The 12,500-nt window shown below is 42.3% G+C and overlaps 1 protein-coding gene across 1 annotated transcript in view; it reads right to left on the bottom strand.

The window, feature by feature from the left end:
* Window positions 1–12,248: 12,248 nt before the first annotated feature.
* LOC123499339 (reversion-inducing cysteine-rich protein with Kazal motifs-like) overlaps window positions 12,249–12,500 on the bottom strand; it is a 33,566-nt gene continuing 33,314 nt past the window's right edge. Inside the window, 1 exon segment of the mRNA XM_045247221.1 lies at window positions 12,249–12,500. This exon segment is cut by the window's right edge and continues 1,579 nt beyond it. The gene's annotated coding sequence lies outside the window, so the exon portion shown is untranslated.

The following is a 12,500-nucleotide window of genomic DNA, read 5'->3' as shown; positions in this document are numbered from 1 at the left end:
TATAACTCTAAGGGTGGGAGAGAGAGAGAGAGAGAGAGAGAGAGAGAGAGAGAGAGAGAGAGAGAGAGAGAGAGAGAGAGAGAGAGAGAGAGAGAGAGAGAGAAATAATTGAATTTACGTATTTATATTTTTTGAGCATATCTTTCATCTCTTTATCAATTAGCTGCTACTACTACTACTACTACTACTACTACTACTACTACTACTACTACTACTACTACTACTACTACCACTACCACCAATCCTATTAGCGGCTCAGGTGTACTGCAAAGGCCACAGATGGTAAAGGGCGAGGGGGAGAGAGAGAGAGGGAGAGAGGGAGAGAGGGAGAGAGAGAGAGGGAGTAGGAGAGGGAGCAGGAGAGGGAGTGGGAGGGAGAGAGGAGAGAGAGAGAGAGAGAGAGAGAGAGAGAGAGAGAGAGAGAGAGAGAGAGAGAGAGAGAGAGAGAGAGAGAGAGAGAGAGAGAGAGTGGGGGTGGGGATAAAGGAACGGAGACAAGGGTGGAGAGTGGAGGAAAGGAAATTAATAAAGAAAAATAATGGAGGAGAAAAATAAAAGGAGGAGGAAATTATTGGAGGTAACAGGTGGAGGAGGAAATGAGAGTGGAGAGTATAGTGGAGATAAGACAGTGGTGGAGGAAACTTGAGGAGGAAAGTGGAGATAAATGGAAATGACTGGAGGAGGAGGAGAAGGAGGAGGAGGAGGAGGAGGAGGAGGAGGAGGAGGAGGAGGAGGAGAGAAAGGCAAAGGAAAGGAGATAATGTTGATACTTTAAACCGAGGACACTTCTGCGGTACGAGGAGGAAGAAGAGGAGGAGGAGGAGGAGGAGGAGGAGGAGGAGGAGGAGGAGGAGGAGGAGGAGGAGGAGACGACACAAAGACAACGAAGAAATAGGGAGAGAGAGGAGAGAGGATGGAGAAAGGCAAACAATCTCCTCTTTTCTCTCCCTCTTCTCTTCCTCCCTCTCTCACTCATCTCCCTTTCATCTCCTCCCCCTCCACCTCCTCCTCCTCCTCCTCCTCCTCCTCCACTCTTGCAGTCTATGATTCATGCAAATTTGGCATAACTCTTCTCGCTTCCACTACCGAAATGATACACTGGAGAGGAGGAGGAGGAGGAGGAGGAGGAGGAGGAGGAGGTATTAAAGTGCGTCTTTCACTCTTCACACACGCACACGCACACGCACGCACACACACACACACACACACACACACACACACACACACACACACACACACACACACACACAGGTAGTAGTAGTAGTAGTAGTAGTAGTAGTAGTAGTTGTAGTAGTAGTAGTAGTAGTAGTAGCAGTAGTAGTAGTAGTAAACATCAGCTTATTGCCAAAAAATAATAAAAACACCACAAACAAAAAATAATAAAGAAAAAATAAAAACAAATTAAATCATCCCCTCTCTCTCTCTCTCTCTCTCTCATACTCTCCATCCCTCCCTCTCTCTACCCACCACCCTTTAGAACCCACAGAAGCAACACAGCCAAAGTGAAAGAGAAGAGACAGCACAGACAGCGAGCGAGCGTAGGACAGAATAGAGGCGGGGATCATTGGCACCAGAGAGAGAGAGAGAGGCAGGCCCGGTGGCAGTCAAGAGCGGCTCTGTCCCGGGCGGCCGACACAGTTGGGTAAACAGGGCGAGGTGACGTAAGACTAAGTGACAGACGGACAGCTTAGAGCCAACAAGAAGGGTGTGATTGTCCTGGCAAGCGAGTGTGTGTGTGTGTGTGTGTGTGTGTGTGTGTGTGTGTGTGTGTGTGTGTGTGTGTGTACCTCATAAATACGTGTGGAGTGGCAGTGAGGGAAAGGAGAGAGGGAAGGAGTGAGGGGATGGAGAGAGGGAGGAGTGAGGAGTGAAGGAAAGGATCTAGAGTGTGATGGGAGAGGGAAGGGTTTGCAGTGAGGGAGAAGTGAGTGGGTGAAGGAGGAGGATGGAAGGGGAGGAAGAGATCGAGCAGGTATGAGGTGAGGGGAAGGAAAGGGGAGGAGGTGAGGGTGTGAGAGGAAGGAAGAGGAGAAAAGGGAAGAATAACAGTGATGGGAGGTAAGATAGAGATAAGATTTTAATAGTTCATGTTTAATCTGTCTGTTTGTCCGTCTGTCTCGTGTTTTCTGTCAGTGACACCCCCCTTCTCTCTCTCTCTCTCTCTCTCTCTCTCTCTCTCTCTCTCTCTCTGTGTGTGTGTGTGTGTGTGTGTGTGTGTGTGTGTGTGTGTGTGTGTGTGTGTGTGTGTGTGTATAGATATCAAAGCTGAAATGAGAGATATGCACAGCTTCCCTTGTCATATGTGTGTGTGTGTGTGTGTGTGTGTGTGTGTGTGTGTGTGTGTGTGTGTGTGTGTGTGTGTGTGTGTGTTGGCTGTTTGCCCTTCCAGTTTTGTCTACATAAGAGTGTGCTGAAGATTAACTGGGTGAGAAAAGAATCCAACCCGCGAAGGAGGAGGAGGAGGAGGAGGAGGAGGAGGAGGTCGTCTTGCGCACTGCTCATTAGTAGTACCGGGCAACCAATGACAGTCTAAGGGAAAAGGAGGAGAAGAAGGAGGAAGATGAGGAAGAGGAGGAAGATGAGGAGGAGGAGGAGGAGGAGGAGGAGGAGGAGGAGGAGGAGGAGGAGGAGGAGGGGGGAAAAGAAGGAGGAGGAGGAGGAGGAGGAGGAGGAGGAGGAGGAGGAGGAGGAGGAGGAGGAGGAGGAGATGGGGTGGTGCTATCAGAAGGCCTGGAGGAGGAAGAAGAGGAGGAGGCAGGAGAGAGTTAATTGGAGGAGGTGATGTGGCTTACAGGAGGCGAAAGAAGGAAGGAGATGAGGAAAGAGCAGATAAGAAAGAAGGAAGAGGAGAGAAAAGATACAAAGAAAAAGAAGAAGAAGAAGAAGAAGAAGAAGAAGAAGAAGGTGAAAAATACTGAAAAAATAAGAGAAAGAAGAGGAATTAGGAAAAAAAAGAAGAGGAGGAGGAGAAGGAGGAAGAAAAGAAGGAAGAAGAAGAGAATTAGAAAAAGTGATAACCATAATATTTTCTTGCCTTATCCTTTTCTATTTTTCTTAAGCTTCGTTCTGCATTTTTGGTAAAGGAGGAAGGGGAGGAGGAGGAGGATGGAGGAGGAGGAGATGGAGGAGGAGGAGGAGGAGAAGAAATAGGAGGAAAGAAATGGATGACGAGAAGAACAAGGAGTAACATGTGTAAAACTGAGGAGGGAAGGAGGAGAAGGAGGAGGGAATGATGGAGGGAGGGAAGGAGGGAGGGAAGGAGGGAAGGAGGGAGGGAAGGAGGGAGGAGGGAGGGGAATGATGGAGGGAGGGAAGGAGGGAGGGAAGGAGGAAAAAAGGAATGTAGGGAGGGAAGGAGGGAGGGGAATGATGAAGGGAGGGAAAGAGGGAGGGAAGGAGGAATGTAGGGAGGGAAGGAGGGGAGGAGGGAGGAAAAAAAAGACACTAAAGGAGGTAAGAATTTGGGAAAAAATGCGTAGGAGAAACATGTCACAATGAATCATCTCTCTCTCTCTCTCTCTCTCTCTCTCTCTCTCTCTCTCTACTTCCTCCCACTCAATTACACCCAAGCGACGTCCCTCTCAAGCCACTCATGCACACTCTCTCTCTCTCTCTCTCTCTCTCTCTCTCTCTCTCTCTCTCTCTCTCTCTCTTACCATATTCTCTCTTTACCATATTCTCTCTTTCTTATTTTCCTCTCCTTCCCTCTCCCTCCTTCACTCATCACCATCGTAATCACACTCACTCACTCACACACACACACACACACACACACACACACACACACACACACACACACACACACACAACGGAAAAAAAACATTAATTTGTGGTGTCGTTAGCTTAGACTGGTGTTAGCAGAGAGAGAGAGAGAGAGAGAGAGAGAGAGAGAGAGAGAGAGAGAGAGAGAGAGAGAGAGAGAGAGCATCCGACACCAAGGACTGTTTTAAGCACATTATTGGGTTCACACTGACACTTCTACGGGAGGAGGAGGAGGAGGAGGAGGAGGAGGAGGAGGAGGAACCCAGCGTCATATTTCCCTAACCATCTCAAAAACCTTCGGCCAAGTTAACGAGGCGGAAACCGAAGCGATGAACGAAAATTAAAGAAACGAGTAGTAGAGAGGGAGAGAAAGAGAGAGAGAGAGAGAGAGAGAAAAAAAAAAAACAATCTTACTATCTCTATCACACTACATGGAAGGGAGAACCACCATTTGCCTCTCTCCTTGATAAAAAAAAAAAAACTTAAAATACTCTAAAAAAAAAAAACTTAAAACCCCAGAAACAACAAGAACAGAAGGTACAGTATAGGAAGAAGCAGAAGAGGTGACCAGTGACAATCCTTAGGGAGAAAAAGGTATAGTGAGAGTATGGATAGCATTCTCAGGGTGTCTTAGGGACGTGGGGCGTAACTGTAGGGTGCGTCAGGGTGTCCTCTTCACCTGTGTGCTATGGGGGTGTAGGGGTGAAGGTGGAGTGCGTGGAGAGGTGGTAGGGAGAGAAGTGGTGTGTGATCGTGGCTTTGCTAATGAAGTGACCAGGCAAGCTCTGTTCAGTTTTACAGATAAGATTAATTGAATAATAAATGGTAGTGGTGGTGGTGGTGGTGGTGGTGGTGGTGGTGGAGGTGGTGGTGATGGTGGAGGTGGTGGTGGTTGTGGTGGTGTTGGGGCAGGGTCGAGAGGTGTGCAAGAGATGAGGAGGAAGAGTGGGAGGAGGACTGGAGGAGGGTAACAGGTGATGTTAGGTGAGGTGAGAGTAGGAGGAGGAGGAGGAGGAGGAGGAGGAGGAGGAGGAGGAGGAGGAGGAGGAGGAGGAAAGAAGATTGATTCTTTTATTCTATTTCTATTTTTTCTTTCTCTCTTCTTCCTCCTCCTCCATGTCATTGTTTTCTGAATGATAATGCCATCTACCATTTCATCCTCCACCACCACCACCACATCACCACATCGTCCCCATTAACCCTCTCTCTCTCTCTCTCTCTCTCTCTCTCTCTCTCTCTCTCTCTCTCAATATGGCCACATCCTCCTGTCCGACTTATGCAGCAAATTATCACACACACACACACACACACACACACACACACACACACACACACACACACACACACACACACACACACACACACACACACACACACACTGACACAGAGCACTAATTAACATAGTATTAGGTTTCGGCAAATGGAATCGGAATAGTAAGTAAGAAGGAAGATGCAAATAAAAAGGTTCGCAATAATTAGAATATCAAAAACCAGGAGCGATTATGAAGTTGGTTGATAAGGACAAGAGGAAAGAGGTGCAGGTGAATTTGTGTCGTATTGTGTTGTGTTGTCAGGTCTGGTATTGCTTAAAGGAGACGAGTACACCACACTACTACTACTACTACTACTACTACTACTACTACTACTACTACTATTACTACTACTACTAGTACTACTGCTACTGCTACTACTGCTACTACTACTGCTGCTGCTACTAAGTTTAATCTTGTTGTTAGTACAGTACCCTCTTCTTAATGCTCTTTCTCCTCCTCCTCCTCCTCCTCCTTTTCCTCCTCCTACTCTTCCTTCTCTTCTTCCTCCTCCTTCTCCTATTATCAGTGTTACTAACTAGAGCATATTATTCTTCTCTTTTATGTAACTTATATTATTATTATTATTATTATTATTATTATTATTATTATCATTATTGTTATAGACTAAATGAATGTCGATTAATTTCTTGCTTCAAGTTCATGTAGCAAAATCCTTATTAAAATTTGTCTAATTATGCAAATCTGTTAAGGTAATGTCTCTCTCTCTCTCTCTCTCTCTCTCTCTCTCTCTCTCTCTCTCTCTCTCTCTCTCTGTCTAATCAACTTACATAGCTACCGGAATGACTGAATCTCTCTCTCTCTCTCTCTCTCTCTCTCTCTCTCTCTCTCTCTCTCTCTGTTGCTTCTCCAAACATCCGGGAGCCTCGTAGACTGACCAATCATAATTCAGCTTCTACTCAGCTCAGCCAATCACATTTCTGTTCCTCTCTTCCCCAACCAATCACGTTAGAGCTTTGACCACAGTGATTAGCTGATTGGAATTCCACTTTTAGAGTTGATGAATGTGTTGGGAGTCTCTCTCTCTCTCTCTCTCTCTCTCTCTCTCTCTCTCTCTCTCTCTCTCTCTCTCTCTCTCTCTCTCTCTCTCTCTCTCTCTCTCCAGTATTGCGATTCAGGGAGAAAAAAAGGATTAATTAATGAGAGAGAGAGAGAGAGAGAGAGAGAGAGAGAGAGAGAGAGAGAGTGAGAGAGATAGGGACGGAATATTAAGAGAGGAGCGTGTGATGGAGCAGAGGAAGATGAAGAGGAGGAGGAGGAGGAGGAGGAGGGGGCTAATCAAGTCAGTTTTGAGGGGTGTTCGTGTCAGTGGCGCTCTCATGCCAATCAGATTTCTCTCTCTCTCTCTCTCTCTCTCTCTCTCAGCAGTAACAGTTCCCTCCTTGTATATTAATCCACCACTCTCGCTTCTCACTTCCTCCTGTTTGCCTTTCTTTCACTCGGACTCGAAGTAATAAGTGGCACATTCAGATTTTTCAGATCTCCATTAATTATCAGTAGAAATGGACACAAATTTCTGAAGATTTCCGGTAAAAAACTAGAGCATTTCCGGAAAAAAAAGAGAAAAAAAATTAGCTCCTACTGACAGCTCGCGATAGAACAAAAGCACTTATGAAAATTTTGCGATTACTAAGAAAACTATTGGAATTTTTATATTATCGAAAAAATGTTACTCGTAGGAAGTTTTTTTTGGGGAATATTCTGATATTTACATAAAAGAAAAATACTACAGATGAAAATACAGAAAGATACAAAGAGAGAAAGAAACAGAACATGGGGAAAAATTACGCACGTATACAAGAAAATTAAACTGAATATAGAAGAAAATAAACAACAGAAAGGGAAAAAAAAAAAAAAATCTGGAAACATTTAATTAAGGAAATCTGTGATCAAATACAACAACAATAACAACAACAATTATTACAACTACTACCACCATCACTACTTTTACTACTACTACTACTACTACTACTACTACTACTACTGCTACTACTACTACTAGAAACACAAACATTAATTCCCAGCTGATAATAACTTTCAAGCCAGTTATAGTGTACATTACTAATTTCCCACACCTGCACCACACCTGACACTCGGTAATTAGCGCCAGGTATGTATGAGCACACACACACACACACACACACACACACACACACACACACACACACACACACACACACACACACACACTTACATAATTTACTAATACCTGTTGTCCTTACTTGCAGGGTCTCTCTCTCTCTCTCTCTCTCTCTCTCTCTCTCTCTCTCTCTGTAACAGATTTTAACCTTGTAACTCAATCTCTGTTTCTCATCTAGCCTTCCCTTGCGTCTCTCTCTCTCTCTCTCTCTCTCTGGCCACCTCGCTCCCCTTAAAACAAAACCAATTAAATTTTAGACTCCCCTCCTTTCCTCCCTTCTTCTCCCCTCCTCTCCTCTCCTCTCCTCTCCTCTGTTCTCTCCCCGCATATTTCCTTCCCTCCTCCTCCCTTCTCCTCCTCCTCCTAGTCTTTTTCGCCTCTCCCTCTCCCTCCCTCTCTCTCTCTCTTTCCCCTCGCACCGCCAAGACTTCAAGGGGTTTGAGGGAAGGTCGAGCAGCGAATACGATTTTAAAATACTGACGATGCAGGAAAGATGTAACTGTATTTTCATGGGGGAAGGTTTAAAGATTCTCTCGATGGTGAAAGGGAAGGGAAAGAGATGAAATAAAAGACCGTATTTTGAAACACTTCTGCGCTGAGTCTCAACTATATTTGCACTACGTAGTTTTAGCATGTATGTGCTGGTTTTCGCGACACGAGGTTTTAAGGCTTTTTTTTTCACGGTTCTAGTACAAATTGAGAAGATTCTTGCGTTATTAGGAGGATATATATAGTCTTGAGAATGTGGCTGCTACTGCTACCACTACTCTGGCTACTACTACTACTACTACTACTACTACTACTACTACTACTACTGCTACTGCTACTACTACTACTACTACTACTACTACTACTACTATACTACTGCTGCTATTGCTACTACTACTGCTGCTGTTGTTGCTACTGCTGTCACTACTCTTACTAGTGCTGCACTACAACTGCTACTTTTACTATTACTATTACTACTACTACTACTACTACTACTACTACTACTACTACTACTACTACCATCTTTATCATTAGTGTGTGATGTAAAGAGCGATAAAGTTATTTGTACATTTATAGTGTTATCATTATTACAACAACAACAACAACAACAATAACACCAACAACTACTACTACTACTACCACCACTATCACCACCACCACCATTACTACTACCACCACTACCACTACTACCACTACCTCAACCACCACTACCTCCACCTTTCTCTTTACTATCCCCTTCCATCTCCCTCCTCTCAAAGTTTCATGTTTCCCACGAGAGATGTAAAAAGCATAATATTTCCAGTACATTGACTCATTAAACGCTCTCATTACAGAACACGCGAATATTCATGAGTCACGCTTCTGAATGCTGGACACGGGCGATGCTGACAAACACAAACAGAGTAATATTAATACACCAGCTTCATTTGGGGTTAAATATAGAAGAGGGTCAGGGTCTGTAAACACGGGGGATGTATATATTGGATGCAAGACACTTCGTAAATTTGGGATATTCCTTCACTGGGTCTACTTTATTTGTGTGTATAATTTTTGTTAGGTTACGTCAGACCTCGTGTATGAAAAAAAAGTAAATAAATCACGTGAATACAATGGCAAAAGAAGGAAAAGAGAAAAAAAAGATGAAAAATTATAAGAAAACGAAATGAAAAACACAAAAGCCACAGTAAAAAAAGAAAGCAAAGCAAATTGCACCTCTTCAGTACCATGACATATTTTCATATTCATTCTGCTTACTATCTCAGTGATTTTATACAGCTTCAGAAACTTATGTGTGGGATTAGAATAATGAAGACTGTAGCCATTAATCTTCTGACCTCCATAGACCCTTCTAATGTCAATACAATGGTCTATTCGTAACAAATCTCAAGGTAAACATATGTCCCAGAATCGAAGGGATTAAGACTAGCAAGGTGTTTCTTTAGGAGGCTTCACGCGTGCTGGGTGGGCGGGTGAGCGAGGCTTCAGAAGGCTTCGAGACAGCTCAGCGAACTAGCCAAGCACCGAGACTCGAGTGTAATTAAGCATGTAAAGTGGGTTGGTTCCTTGGTTCTTTCCCTCGCCATTTGCTAAGATGTTGAATTTAGTTTCTATTCTGTCTGCCTCTACATCTGTCTGTCTGTCTATTTGCTAGCTTTTTATATCTGCATTTATTTTTATATAAGAGGGAAAGACTGGCCAAGGGCAACAAGAAAAAAAATAAGAAGGTCCACTCAGTCGCAAGTCCCGTTACAGTGCAAAAATAGTTACCCAAAAGATAGGGATAAATGTCTGTCGCCTTGTTTGTTTGCCTATCTGAGTGAAATTGTAAGATATATACTTTTCTTACAGACATTTATATCTCTCCACATGTAATACAACAACATGATCTAATACAACCTAACCTAACCTAACATAACATAACCAAACCTCTTACAACCTCACCTAACTGGACCTAACACAATCTAACTTAACCTCAATTAACCTAGAATGGCCATCTGTCCCTCTTTCTCACTCAGCCAGGCCGTGAAGGGAGCAACGAGGGCTTCTATGTAGAGAGTAAAGTGGTGTAATATTGAAAGAATGCACCAAATCTTTCCATTCTTACCGATCCCTCCTTGTCTCCTTCACCGCTAGCTCGGTTTACTAACATTCGCCACCCAAGACTCAGAGTCTCCTATTTCATCTAAAAAAAACACACATTCCTGACCTCCTGTGTGGGTTATTCTCTTCTCTATGGACTCTCTGGATATTAGTTTACGTTGTGTGTGAGTAAGAAAGGTAACACTCACCGGGACTGGCAGGAATCTTGAGTTTTGTGAAGAGTTTTTGATGCGCAGGTGTGGTGTCTCTGTCTCGGTCTGAGCGTCATGATATGCTTCGTACTGTTTGAAACTATAGACGTACATATTTCTGTCTTATATTATTGATGTCTTATATTATATTGATTTATTTTATTTCCTATGTGTGTTTAGGGAGTCTGGTGTGTGGTCTAAGTTTTTCTTAACTTATTAGTGTGGTATGTTGAAGTTATAGATGATTTAACCTGAAAAAAACGTAAGTAACTATATTTATCTTTAACATATATACGCTAGATTTTAGTTTCACATATATATCTTGCGAGATAAAGGAGTACTAAACATTTTCCTTTGCATAAAAGTGCGATAAAGTATACATTACAGATACGGTTTCCCAAAGAAAACGAAAGAAGCAACAGTATCCCCAGCATTCCCTCCATTGAAAGTTAAGACCTCCACGTTTTAATTACCTTTTTGTCACGCCACTTTGCTGCCTTCCCCGCGTGGTTGAGGGGAGCGTGCCCGGCCCTCTCGATGGCCATAAATCCCGCGACCAAAGCTGAACGGACGCCATAAAAACACAAGGAGAAAGGAGATGGAGAAAAGGGGAGAGGGAGAAGAAGAGGGAGAAGGAAAGGGAGAGGGAGAGAGTCCGCCATCCAATTTATAGCCAGTTCTCAGCCTTCCTTCTTCCTTCACTAGAAATCTGTTAAGAGAATGATATAAAAAGGAAACTAAGAATAATCCAGTAAATATTGATTGGTAAAATAGCGTGTTTTGTAGACTATCTAATTACTTTCGTCTTCATTAGCTGTCCTTTGCTTCTTCGTTCTCATTCCTTCCCTCTTCCTTCCTTCACCAACAAATCTGTGGAAGGAAACTAAGAAATGTAACAAATATAAAAAAAAATTGGGCGCGTTATAGTAAAAGTTTCATTGTATTTCATCTTAATTCAAACGTTAATTTTGCTTCGTTCTTTACTCACTCGTCTTCTTCGTCTCCCTTCATAGAAAAATAAAGTAAATAAATGAATCTGTGAGAGGTCAAACTTTAAAAGGAAAACATCAGTAGAACGGAAAGTATAGGGGGAAAATAATTGAGATAGATAAGAGTAATATATTCCTTCTAGTATTTCTAAAAGTAAGATGAACTAAGTGTTTCTAGTCATTTCATCGTTTTCTGTCACCGCCTAAAATATCGAGAAGGAAAGAAAATCACAAAAAAAAAAAAAATAAGATAGCTTGTAATAACTCGTTTAGTATTTTGCCTATGTATTCATTTATTAGTAGTAGTGCTGTACTCTGCGCACAACACACGCATACCGAGCCATTTACCGCACTCACGAACAACACAACTAAAAATAAACACTGCAAATAATGACACAAATAAGACATATAGCATTCCTCACTCGTTTTCTTTGAAGTGGCAGGCAGGGCTGTATTACGCGCACCCGACAAAAGCAAGCCGTTTACCGCCACTCACCCCAAAATAAAACCCACCTCACCACCTCTCTCTCTCTCTCTCTCTCTCTCTGTCTGAGCTGCATTCCACATTCTCCCCGCGTGTTATCAGCCAATCAACTCTCGAGGCTCCTTCATTCCAGCCACGCCATTGGTCGCTGGGACACTGCTACGATGTCTTAAGTGAAGGAAAATAGAAACAAAAAAGCATCGGGGAAGTACGGTGAAGTAGGATTTGAAGGAGAATCAGAGTATATTGTTTTTAGTGAAAGAATATTATAGTGCATAGGAAATATAGAGTTTAAATATGATGAAGACAAAATATAACGCGATGTTTATTTTAAGTTAGACGGGAGGAAAATAAAGCTTTGTGGATGTATAGTTAAGTAAAATTAGAAAGACAAGATCGGAATATTGTAAGTTAAGGAAGATCAGAAGGTTGAAAGAACACTGATGGTATGTAGTTTGAAAAAGGTGAAGACAAAATGAGATGGGAACGAAAGAAGATCGAAGAAATATGACAAAATAGGATTAAAACGAAATAAAAGAGTATAATGGTTCAAGAATGATCAGAACATACATCATGTGAAGTATGTGGCAGAAATAGAATCAACATAAACACAATATAACGGTACATAGTTCGAATAAGATTAGATACCAAAAAGAGAGGATTAGACAACAAAAGAGCATCAGAACACGTGATTCAAATAGGATTAGGAGAGAGTATCAGCGCACCATACTCTGAATAGGATCAGATGCCAACACAGGGGGATCAGAGGGTATATACTTTATTATACAATATATCTATACATGTATATAAAAGGAAGAACGGGAGAAGGAATAAAATAAAGAGAAAACATAACTTAAAAGACGGGTTTGGACTTTTTGGCAGAATATATTTGTTTGATTTTTTCCTGTTTGATGTCTTATATATATATATATATATATATATATATATATATATATATATATATATATATATATATATATATATATATATATATATATATATATATATATATAT

Source organism: Portunus trituberculatus, chromosome 49 (assembly GCF_017591435.1).
Source record: "Portunus trituberculatus isolate SZX2019 chromosome 49, ASM1759143v1, whole genome shotgun sequence".
NCBI classification, from domain to species: Eukaryota; Metazoa; Arthropoda; class Malacostraca; order Decapoda; family Portunidae; genus Portunus; species Portunus trituberculatus.
This window is presented reverse-complemented; position numbering and strand designations above follow the sequence as displayed.